This window comes from Humulus lupulus, chromosome 5 (genome assembly GCF_963169125.1).
Source record: "Humulus lupulus chromosome 5, drHumLupu1.1, whole genome shotgun sequence".
Lineage (NCBI taxonomy): Eukaryota > Viridiplantae > Streptophyta > Magnoliopsida > Rosales > Cannabaceae > Humulus > Humulus lupulus.
This window is the reverse complement of record NC_084797.1, coordinates 18,739,797-18,752,586: the sequence shown is the minus strand read 5'-3', so window position 1 is coordinate 18,752,586 and position 12,790 is coordinate 18,739,797. Positions and strand designations below refer to the sequence as shown.

The 12,790-nt window shown below is 41.2% G+C and overlaps 2 non-coding genes across 2 annotated transcripts; both read left to right on the top strand.

Annotated features, from left to right (window-relative positions):
- The first annotated feature begins 3,383 nt into the window (after nt 1–3,383).
- LOC133781133 (small nucleolar RNA R71) lies at nt 3,384–3,490 on the top strand. Its single transcript, XR_009869927.1, has one exon. It is a non-coding gene; the product is annotated as a small nucleolar RNA R71 (small nucleolar RNA).
- Nucleotides 3,491–10,772: 7,282 nt separating this feature from the next.
- Nucleotides 10,773–10,879, top strand: LOC133780858 (small nucleolar RNA R71). The gene has a single exon (XR_009869667.1). It is a non-coding gene; the product is annotated as a small nucleolar RNA R71 (small nucleolar RNA).
- The last annotated feature ends 1,911 nt before the right edge of the window (nt 10,880–12,790 follow it).

Here is a 12,790-nt window from a genome sequence, read left to right as displayed (position 1 = left end):
TTTCTTACCCAGCGTCTCTGCAACCTCCAACCTCGATAAGTGGTCTACTACCGAATTCTCTGTTCCTTTCTTATCTCTTATCTCAATATCGAACTCTTGTAATAACAGTATCCACCGAATCAATCGAGGCTTTGTATCTTTCTTTGTCATGAGGTACTTTATTGCTGAATGATCAGTGTACACTATGACCTTATTTCCAATGAGATATGGCCAAAACTTATCGATTGCAAACACTATTGCAAGTAGTTCCTTTTCTGTGGTGGCATAGTTTAATTGAGCTTCATTCATTGTTCTACTTGCATAATAAATAGTGTAAAAGACCCTATCAATTCTTTGACCCAAGACTGCCCCAACTGCATAGTCACTGGCATCGCACATCAATTCGAATGGAAGGTCTCAATTTTGTGCAACAACTATTGTTGCAGAAATCAACTTCTCCTTTAACATTAGGAAGGCTTTTAAGCAATCTTCATAAAAATCAAATTTCACTCCGTTCATTAACAAGGTCGAAAGGGGCTTTGAAATTTTTGAAAAATCTTTGATAAATCTTTTGTAAAATCTAGCATGTCTAAGGAAACTTCATACCCTTTTTACTAACAATGGTGGTGGAAGATTTTCTATTATTGAGATCTTGGCTCGATCCACATCAATACCTTTACTAGAGATTCTGTGCCCAAGTACTATGCCCTCCTTGACCATAAAATGGCATTTTTCCTAGTTTAACACCAGATTTTCTTTTTCACATCGGTTTAATACATTCTCCAAGTTACCCAAACACAGATCAAATGAAGAGACAAAGACAGAAAAATCATCCATGAAAATCTCAATGCTCCTTTCCACCATATCTGAAAAGATAGCCATCATGCACTGTTGGAATGTTGCTGGTGCATTACATAGTCCAAATGGCATTCTCCTGAAAGCGAACGTGCCATAGGGACATGTAAATGTCGTTTTCTCTTGGTCCTCTAGTGCGATGGAAATTTGATGATACCCTGAGTAACCATATAAGAAGCAATAATACTCATTGCCTGCCAACCTATCCAACATTTGATCAACAAAGGGAAGTGGGAAGTGATCTTTTCGTGTCGCCTTATTTAACTTGTGATAGTCAATGCAAATGCGCCACCCGGTCACAGTTCGAGTTGGGATTACCTCATTATTTTCATTCTTGACTACTAGTATTCCACCCTTCTTTGGAACCACCTACACTGGACTCACCCAAGCACTATCAGAAATTGGGTAGATCAACCCGACGTCCAACCATTTAAGGATCTACTCAAGTACAACCTCCTTCATAGCTGGATTGAGCCTTCTTTGAGCCTCTATAGAGGGCTTGCCTTCTTCCTCCACTAAGATTCGATGCATTACTGTTGAAGGACTTATCCCTCTAATATCCGCCAATGTCCACCCAATGGCCAATTTATGAGCCCGTAAAACCCTCAACAATTTCTCCAATTCAGTTTTTTGAGAGATCAGCTGAAACAATTACCGGTAAAGTCTCATTCTCCCCTAAGTACGCATAACACAAATGATCAGGAATAACCTTTAATTCCAAATTCAGTGGCTGCTGAATGGATGTTAATGGTCGTTCCATGGCCTCTGCCAACTCTTCAAATTTCTTCATGTACGGGTGGTAAGAATTAATCCACTTTACATATTCTTTCGTCTCTTCTTCATCATCATCATCTTCCTCACCACCTGTCAACACTGCCTCTAAAGCATCACTACTCACCCTTCTTTCCGAGACTGCTTTATCTATTACATCCACACTGTAGCAACTGTCACTAGCCATCGGATATGTCATTGCCTTGAAGACACTAAATACCACCTCATTCCCCTGAACTCTGAGTTTAAGCTCTCCCTTTTGAACATCAATGAGAGCTTGTTCTGTTGCTAGAAAAGTTCGCCCAAGAATAATTGGAACATTTGCTTCCTCCTCCATGTCCAACACAATAAAATCTACAGGGAAAATGAATTTGTCGACCTTCACCAGCACATCTTCTATGATCCCCCACAGATGAGCCAGTGATCGATCCGCCAACTGTAGTGTAATAGTGGTTGGCTTTACCTCACCCAAACCAAGTCTTTTGAATACTGATAGAGGCATGAGATTTATGCTGGCTCCCAAATCACATAGTGCATGTTTACACTCAAAGTTACCAATTGTGCATGGGATTGTGAAACTTCCAGGATCTCTCAACTTCTATGGAAGCTTCCTTTGCAAAATAGCACTGCACTCTTCGGTCAATGCCACAGTTTCGTAATCCTCCATCTTTCTCTTCTTTGATAAGATATCTTTCATAAATTTAACGTAACTGGGCATCTATTCTAATGCTTCTGCAAAGGGGATATTGATATGCATCCTCTTGAATACCTCTAAGAACTTTGCAAAATGCTTGTGAAGATGGTTCTTTTGGTGTCTCTATGGATATGGAATTTTGATGTGATGATCTATAGACACCGAAGGTATCACTTCTCTTGCTGGAGGATTCTCAGTAACCTTCTCATCGCAAGTCTTCTTGTCCTCAATATTGGGTGCCTGTTGATCCTGCTTCTGCTCGACTCTTTTTTTCATACTTGTTCCCTCGTATACTGTTCCACTCCTCAAAATAATAGCCTGGCACTGTTCATTAAGATTCCCCTTTGGATTCACTTCAGTAATGCTTGGCAAGTTCCCTTGAGCTCGGTTTGCCATAAGCGTGGCCAATTGTCCGATCTGAGTTTCCAAGCTCCGAATTGATGATCTCGTTTCTATCATAAATTAAGTTAACACATCAGCCTGACCGTCTTGTTTTGCTTGCATCTGTTGCTGTGCAGGTCTTACTGGTTGCTGCTGATAAAACCCAGGAGGAGGTCAAGGATACTGTGGTTGATTCTGTTGAAATTGTTGATGACTGCCCTGACCATTTGTCCAAGAAAAATTTGGGTGATTCTGCCACTCCGGATTGTAACTCATGGAATATGGGTTGTTGGAGGGCCTTGGGAAGTTCCCTATTGCTTGCACTTGCTCCATAGGAATATTGTTAAAATCCCTCATTGTGCATTGTTCAAATAAATGAGGTCCCCCACATAACTCACATATAATCTGCATATGCATAACTAGAGCTTGAGCTTGAATGTTGTTCTGCTGTAACTGTTTGGTTAATGTTGCCACTTGAGCGGACAACATTGAGATGGCATCAAATTCTTGCACTCCAGCCACCTTCTTAGTGGTTTATCCTTCTGATGGCCATTGATAGTTATTCATAGCCATTTCTTCCAACAGATCATAAGCTTCATTAGCGCTCTTACTCATGAACGCTCCTCCAGACGCTACATCTATGATTGTGCGAGTAGCACCACACAAACCATTGTAAAAAATATGCACTAACATCGATTTTTCGATTCCATGATGGGTACATTTTCTCAGCAGCTCCTTAAACCTCTCCCACGCATCATACAACGATTCACCATCTTTTTGGTGAAAATTGTTGATTTCACCTCTATACCTTGCAGACAGCGATGGTGGGAAAAATTTTGCTAAAAATTTCTGAGTTAGATCGTCCCATGTTGTGATAGAATTGGATTCCAGATAAATAAGCCAACTATTTTCTCGGTCCCTCAATGAAAACAGGAAAAGTCTCAACCTCACTGCATCATTTGTCACTTTGTTCATCTTGAATGTGGCGCAGAGCTCTAGGAAATTAGCCAAATGTAAGTTTGGGTCTTCAGTTGGTGATCCCCCAAACTGAACTGATGATTGTACCATTTGCAAAATAGCAGGCTTAATTTCAAAATTATTAGCCTCAACCGCTGAAGGTCTAATGCATGACTGTGCCCCCGTTACAGTAGGTAGCACATAGTCCCTCAAACTTCTTTGCATTGGTTGCTGAGCTGGTGCAACTCATTCAGCAACTCCTATTCCTCCTGTTACACCCTGATTTTGAGCCTAAAGAATTGTGATCTCGAAAGCTAGATTCGTCAGGTATGGGCTCAAAATATCTAGAAATACGTGTCCGCAACCTAGGCACCGAACCTATAAAGCAGGTGGCAACCTCGAAGATGGTAGCCTCGAAATCCTCACAAGCTTGAAAGATAGACATCGAGGTACGTCTATTTTTGGATGACCTCGGATCAGGGGTTCCCGAGCCTGACATAAGTATGAGCTCGAAGCCACATGATCTCGGGGAAAATACTACAACTCGAAAGTCATTAAGAGACCTGGGTTGGCACGGCAATGACGATGTAGATTGATAACTTTGAATATCTTAATGAGTCATTTTGAAGAGACGCAGTCTACATTTATTGTTGTAACTTCCCTATAATAAAGGGGTATTTATTATTCAGTTATACGCCCCCTGGTCTTCAGGGGACGTTTCCTTGTATATAGGAGTTACAGGCTTTTAAAGCCATTAAATTTATTTACATAAAGAATAACTTCCTAGAGACGTGTGGGAGAGTATTCTGAGACTTCCTCTATAAATAGAGAAGTCCTGTACCTTTGAAAGGGACCGAAATTTTGTGATCTTGAGAAAAACTCTGGAGAATTCATTCTTGAAGAATTTCCAAAAATCATCTTAAGTTCTAATAACAAAGACTCGTGGACTAGGCAGAGTTAACTGCTGAACCACGTAAAAAATCATATTTGTTTTATTGTATTTTTCTGGCCATAACTAATTATTGTTTTCGTGCTCTATATTCACTATTGACAAAAAACGGCATCAACAGTTTGGTTCTTTTATTGAGAACCTTAAGCATTCAGTCCCTGAACAAGTTATGGCCGCTAACGATCAAAAAATTCCTGAAGAAAACTATCCGAGACGCCCTGGGAAACAACCAATGGTAAACTCGGGTGCTAAAGAGAGGAGCGAGTCCTCCGATTCTCGGGGACCACCCGCACCTCCAAGGGATGAGGATATGTATTACAATCCTGAGCGGTACGTTCCCATTGTGGAACTTGAAAACCGGCAGCTAAAACAGCAGTTGGCAGAAGCTAACAAGCGGAATGAGGAGTTTGGTAGGATAGCCGTAGAGGCGCAGGCGGCTTAACCCCCACCTCCGCGTGAAAACCAAGCCCCTCCTCTGAGGGATGTGCATGTTCCTCCTCGCAGGCCTCGTGGGCGTCCACGAAAAAATGCTGGCACAAGAAGGCCGGAACAACCTCCGGCACCAGTAGAGCCATCCGCTCCCTCGAGACCCTAGAGTAGTACCTGAGCTAGGGCTCCAGTTAATCTACCTGCGGAGGTACCAGCGGGAACTGAGAACAACCAAGGCCTCGTAGAGGCTCGGACTCAAGTCCCCGGAAACACACAGAATGCAACCAACCCATCTAGGGAAAACTCCAGACCGTCCAGGCCGCGAAATGGGTGGCAGCCACCGTCACCCATACGATTCCCTCCATCGCCTATAAGATACCCTTCACCTCCTTGCAGGAATGCTCAGTCAGTTCGGGATGAGGAAGAAAGACGTGTGGGGAGGAGACAAGGGAACAGGGATTTCGCCTCAAGGAAAATCACTAAGTAATTCTAGAAACTTAAGCTCTCACAAGGACCTAACTCTCACTAGGTTCTCAAAACTGCTTAGTCAAGCTATGCACACCCTAAAGAGAGAAATAGAGTCATCAAGCAGTGGAAAGCAACATTCACAACCAAAGGATATAATTTAAAACGAAAGTAAGATAGATATTCAGCTTCAACCTAAGGGGAATATATGGTCATATTATGTAAATCTTCATCGAGCCCCCTAATTAATATTAACAAGACTAAATATATCCTCAGAACAACACAAACACAAGAAAAAATATACAACGACTCTAAATCAAAATATCAACGAACAAGACAACAATGAAGTCAAAAGTACAGAATAGCGACAATACAAAACCACTGAATAAAAAAATAAATAAATATACAAGCTAAGATAAGAAACTCCCTCCGCCTATTCCTCGGAAGTGTCCTCCGAAGGAGTAGGGTCGTCTGGTGGCAGTGGGATGGTCCATTCCTTCAAAATGGCATCAGGAAACTCAGGGAAAGGCACTGTGGGCCTGGTGAAGTTCTGCTGAAGAGACTTAATCAAGGCAGCATCCCTCTTCTTTGCATACTTAAAATACTCAATCTGCTGCTGCTCATTGTGTGCCACATGACTCAGGATCATAGACAACATCATGGCAGTAGTGGAGGTAGGCAGCGCTTCATCGCTCACAGGTGATTTACCACGATCTGATTTAGCACCATGGCCTTGCACGCGGTGAATGGAAACCAAATCAATGTCGACACTCCCTTTTAACACTTCCTTCGAAGGGCTGATAGTGACGCCGGCCTTCAAACATAACTGCGTAATCAGCGTAGGAAAGAACAAATGCCCAGAATTTTTTTTGGCACAGCTGAAGATTTCTTGCATAATTATCTGCCCAACATCGATAGTTTTGCCTGCCAAAATACAATAAAGTAGCAGTACGCGGTCTTGATTCACTGTTGTATCATGGGTGATTGGTTGCAGTGCCCATTTGATAAAGCCGAGCCATACACTGGCTTCAGGAGTCACGACAACATAGGATAAGGTACGACGACCAATGGCGGACACAGTCCACGAGGTAGTAGGAATTTCCACTGTACGAAGTGCCTCCTCAAAGTGCTCTGGCGTGGGGGCAGCAACTAATTCCTGGAAGTCAGCATCGATAGAAATGGGCAACCCATAAAATTCATTAATAAACTCTGCTGAAAAGGACACAGAGGTACCGCGGACTAATACTTCAGGGCTGGCGTCGGTAACCAAGTTGGCATAGAATTCACGCACGAGGGGCACACACGCCCGCTTGGGCTTCAAACAGAACCTGGCCCACTGGTGCTTCTCGATAACTTTTGTGATATAGGTTGGCAACTCAAAAGCAGCAGGCAAAAACCCCCGTTCAGGCCATAACTTTTTATTTTTAAGCTTCTCAAATCGCTTTGCAGCCTTGGTGCAATGAAATGTCTCCGCATTGCGGGGTTCAGTAGATGGACTCGCCGTGGTGTGCTCGGTGGCCCTGGATTGTGTCTTGCATTTCAGTGGTGTTGTTTCAGGAGGGGATGGTATAGGACTGGTGGTCTCTTTTTGCTTGGATTTGTGGGTGGTTTGGGGTGCTGTTTCTTGGGATGTGCTGGATTGGTTTGTTCTGCTGTATCTGGTGATTGCTGAGGAGCAGGTGGTGTGGGGTCAGGTGTGATAGTGGAGGCCTCAGGGTTGGTGGACTTTGGTGAGGCTGATGGTGGGGTAGGGGAAAGTGGGGTAGTTTTTTGTTTCTTTCTCTGGGCTCTCATTTTAGTGGTCATAATGGGTAAACAAACAACAACTAAGTAACAAAATGGGTATCCAACAAGTCAATATCCTGCTTATCAGTAAAGAGAGTGGGCCAGAGCAACACAGCAACAGAGCAGTAAAATAAACACTGGCAACCAATCATCCAATAGCTGACTCCCAAAATAACACACGAATAGAGAAAGCCAAAGCCCCATAAATAGTCACAAGAGTGTATCTGACAAAGAATTCGTACCCCAAGTGGTTGGCTGTTGAGGAGCTTGGAGCCTAGGCGCTGAAGGTTGGGGTGAGCGTAGAGATACCTGGGGTTCCGAGGCTTGGGAGTGCACAGGGACTCGGATGCGCTTGGGAGGCCGAGTGATTGCTGGGTCAAGGTTGTGCTGGGTTAATGGGGATGTTTCGACTGAAAGCATGCAAAGGCAGGGGGCACAATGCAGAGTAGAGCCACGTTTTTCACGGCTGGGGTGCGCGAAGAGGCGGAGGGCAGGCAAGCAGCGGCGCACCTGGGTGTGGGAGGCGCTGTTGGGTGAATGGTGCCTGGGTGAAGTGCCGTGGGTCTTTGCGAGGTGGAGAGGCGGAGAGGTCGACTTGGGTTTCGGGTCTGGGGCTTGTTTTGTGAGGTGGTTCTCGGTCTGGGGTCGCCGTGGGGTCGTGGGTTCATGAGGTGGGTCAGGTGGTGGGTCGGCTGGGGTGGGGATCGTGAGTGTGGAAGAGAGAGGTATGGGGTATTAGGTAATATACAGATATATATATTATAAAATAAAAATAAAATGGATAAAAATATATACAGGAAATTGATAATATAAACATTATGCTGATATATATAACTTTTCTCTCTTTTTTTTATGTAATTTTTCTATTTACGTGTGTATGCATATAATTATATATATAAAGTAAAATATGTAGAAAGGATATTAAATATAGCACATATATGTATATATGTAAAAAAAAAAAAATTATAGTAATATATATATATATCTGAATGACACCATGACCCAAGTTTGATTCTCTGCCCAGATTGCTACAGTGCTCAAGATGTGCTTCAGCAGCCCAACTTTGACGGAATTCCTCATTTTTTTTTTCAGATATATTTGCTGCCATTTTACTGCAGCAAAAATCTCGTAAAACCTTCAGACTCCAACATGACTCTCAAAACACCTTGTTTCTTGATTTCTCCATACCTGAAACACCAAAACACACCTAAAACCACTCCAAAACATCACAATAAAATGGAATTAACATTACAAAAAGTGAAATTAAAATAAAAATAACTATAATTAAAAACACTCATATGTATATATATATATTTTTTCTTTCTTTCTTTCTGATTGATTTTTTTTTCTTTTATTTTTTTCAGTGCATTTTTATTCTTTCTTTCTTTGAGTTGCTTTACAAATGAATCCTCCAAAAACCATAGCAACCCAAACTTCATATTTTTTTTCTAAGGATCTTTCAAGGAAACTGAGGTTTGGTATTGCTCAACCTCGCTTCCCCCAAACTTTACTCCTTTCCTTGTAACCTTAAATGTTCTTCCCAAATTCTCATCATATAATTCCACTACACCATTGGGAAACACCTTGCTCACTAAGAACCCACCATCACACCTTGATTTCACTAGAGAGTTTGAGAAAAACACTTTATTCCCAACTTCCAACATTTGTGATTTAGGCTTGCTACTATGTTTCTTTTTCTTCTTCTTTTTCTTCGGTAGCATTGTAGAATGCGATGGTTCTTCTTCCTTACTTATCCATGGCTCCCCACCTTTCTCAATTTCTTCAAAAGGGACCTTTTTCTTGACTCCATTGCTATACTTTCCATGCATCTTTTCAATTATCTTGAAGTTAGAAGCACTTATGGCCAAACAAGCTTCAACTTCATTAGGAGAGCGTATAGGATTAAAATCCTTGAATGTGACTTGTTCATCTTGAGCTCGAATGGTGAGCTCTCCTTTTTCAACATCTATCAACGTCCTCCCGGTGGCAAGAAATGGTCTCCCCAAAATGATCGGTACATCCCTGTCTTCCTCATAGTCAAGAATAATGAAATCCGCCGGAAAAATGAACTCGTCAACTTGTACTAGGACGTCTTCAATCTTTCCATCCGGATGCACCATAGAACGGTCAGCCAATTGCAAGGTGAGTGTAGTTGGCCTTGCTTCTCCAATTCCCAACTTCTTAAAAATGGACATGGGGATCAAATTAATACTAGCTCCCAAATCACAAAGAGCTTTACCAACTTCTCGTCCCCCAATAGAAATTGGAATTGTAAAGCTGCCCGGATCTTTTAATTTAGGAGGAATTTTACTTTTCAACATAGCACTACAGCCCTCTGTTAAAGCAACTGTTTCGAATTCACCCAGCCTCCTTTTTTTTGTTAAAATGTCTTTCAAAAACTTCATGTAGTTGGGCATTTGCTCCAAAGCTTCCACCAAGGGAATGTTGATATGGAGCTACTTCAAAACATCTAGAAACTTCCTGAATTGGCCATCTTGTTGCTGCCTTTGAAAGCGCTGAGGAAATGGTGGAGGTGGCTTGCTTGTAGGCTCTCCTGTAGCATTTTGCGGAGGAATTGCTGCAGCAATTGCTTCAGGATTAGCATTTAATTTTTTTGATTTCACAGCTTCGTCTCCTTTGTCCCCACTGCTTTGTATTGAAGTGGGCACGCTGTTTCTAGCACAATTATCCTCAGTAAGCTCCACATTTTTGCCACTTCTCAAGGTAATCGCCTTGCATTGCTCTTTACCATCTCTCCTTGGATTTTCAGTATCACTAGGCAAGGTGCCTTGTGGTCTATTCCTTAGCTCATTAGCTAGTTTCCCCATTTGAATTTCTAGGTTCCTCAAGGATGCCGCTTGGCTCTGAATCACAGCATCATTCTTGGCCATATATTCTTTCATTAAACTCTCCAACGAGCTTGATTGAGACATTTGAGGATGAGGTGGTTGAGATCTTTGTTGTTGTTGAGAAAACCCCGGTGGATATGTAGGCTTGTTTTGCATTGGTGCTCCGCTTGAACTAGCTCCTTGACCCCCCCATGAGAAGTTCGGATGGTTCCTCCAACCCGGATTGTAAGAGTTCGAATATGGGTTGTTACGGCTCACATTTTGATTCCCCAAGTAACAAACTAATGCAGGATTTGATGGACATCTGTCAAATGTGTGCCCATATCCACAATAAACACAAGAAACATCTACCACTTGGCCCATAGCAGCTGGTTGTACCATTCCCCCCAAACTCATGTTCTTGAGAAGGTTAGTCATTGAAGAAACTTGAGTTGTCAAATCTGTCAATGCATCAACTTCAAGTATACCAGCCACTTTTCGACTTGTTGAGGCTCTAACATTGGACCATTGATAATTGTTGCTAGCTATCCTCTCCAAAATCTCATAGGCTTCATTATAGGACTTAGAGAGAATAGCCCCATTGACTGAAGCATCCAATACCATGCGTGTAGAGGCATTGAGACCATTATAAAAAGTCTCCATTTGAATACAATGCGGAATGCCATGATGCGGGCATTTTTTGAGTAACTCCTTGAACCTCTCCCAAGCATCACATACAAATTCATCCTCCAACTGTTGAAAAGAAATAATTTCATTCCGGAACTTAGCATTTTTCGTTGGAGGAAAATACTTCATCAGAAACTTCTCTGCCAACTCATTCCATGTAGTCACCGAGTCTGAAGGAAGTGTGTTGAGCCAAGCTCTAGCTCTATCCCTTAAAGAGAAAGGGAATAATTTCAACCTCAAGGCTTCTTCAGTAACGCCTAACAACTTGAAAAAATCACTCACTTCTAAGAATGAACGCAGATGGAGGTGAGGATCCTCTGTAGGCAGCCCACTAAATTGACCCACTGTTTGTAACATTTGGAACATCACATGCTTTAGCTCAAATTGTGCCGCTTGAATTTCTGGCCTAACAATGCCAGGATTAAGCTCATTAAACATTGGGGCAGCGTACTCCCTTATGGCTCTTTCTCTATCATCAGCCATAATGATTGCATTAGCGGCATTCAAAGCATTGGCTGCATCATTAGCATCTCCTACAGCCGCATCAAACATAGGTTGAGCTCTCATATCACCAGCTTTATTACCTTCTTGAGCCATATCACTGTTATTTTGAGCCCTTTGTTCCCTTCTTCTTCTTCAAAATGTACGTTCAATCTCAGGGTCAATAGGGGCTAGTTCAAGATCTTGCTACTCATTCATACAACGAAATCACACTGCCAAGTATAAAATCCAGCAACAAGATTAGTAATAAACAAGAAAACCAATTGCACAGTAATTAATAATACACAAACTTTTAATTTCAATCCCCGGCAACGGCGCCAAAAACTTGTTGTGAAAATTGATTCAATTAAAATGTGCAAGTGTACACAGTCACAAAACAAGTAATAAAGTAGTAAGTATTCAAGATCGTCTCCACAGGGATTGCAAATTAAAACTAAATGCAAAAATTAATTACTAAACAATTACACTAGTGAACAATTTGAATGTCTTTGATTTTCCAAATTAACCCAATAAAATGAAAGTAAAATTACTCAAAGTAAACTGAACAAGAACCTTGAGAGAAATATATAAATTTTAAAATGGACTTGAATCATTGAATCCCCCTATATTATTTTTCCTGAACACATTGCGAACGTATTGCTGCAGCAATTTTCTAGCAAAACTCCCAAGATAACAAAAAGTTCATTTAACATGCATAAAACCTTCCCAAATCTTATGACCTTAATTCTTCTACCTAATTAAACATATTCCTATGCAAAATCAGATTTAAGAATGTAATCACAATTCACTTCTCATATGTTACACAAGGTAATTAACATATCCCTATATTAATTACTAACATAACCTAACCTAGATTATGACCTGTGTCATCCAAGTTCTTCCTATTACATTCAACCTTTCCAGCATTAAATATAATTAAAATAATTTGCCATTGCTGGACAAACAACAACAAGAAATCAATTTAAGCACACTTGAATGATCAAGGGAGATTTTACTAAAATAAAGTGCAAGAAATGGATAGATTATAACATAGGGTTCATCAACAATTCAAGCCACCAAGAAATTAGTTCATGGCTGATTTCATATATATTAATTCATAATCAAAACAGCCCATAATATTCAGTTAAAATCCAACTCAGAAATTAATACAATAGAATTTAGAAAGAAGAGAAAATCAAATCCAAACTGATGCTTCAGCTTTTTTGGTTGGCCTCCTTCTTTCTTGAATCTCTTTTCTATTTCTTCCTGGCGTTTTTATCTGATATTCTCTCTGGTTTTCTGCAGTAAACTTCTGGCTCAAGTTTTATAAAAAATGGAGGCTGCTCCTTCCTTAATTAGCTAAGGTACAACCCTCCCCTTTTTCCTTCTTTTAATTTCTCCATTTTGCCCTCCTCTTTCTCTCACACGTGGCCCACTTACTAAAATAATTGCTGATTTAATATCTTTTTCCACTTTGCCACGTTAGTCTCCTTTACAGCTGGATAAATGATGCCACATGACCTCCTTTTT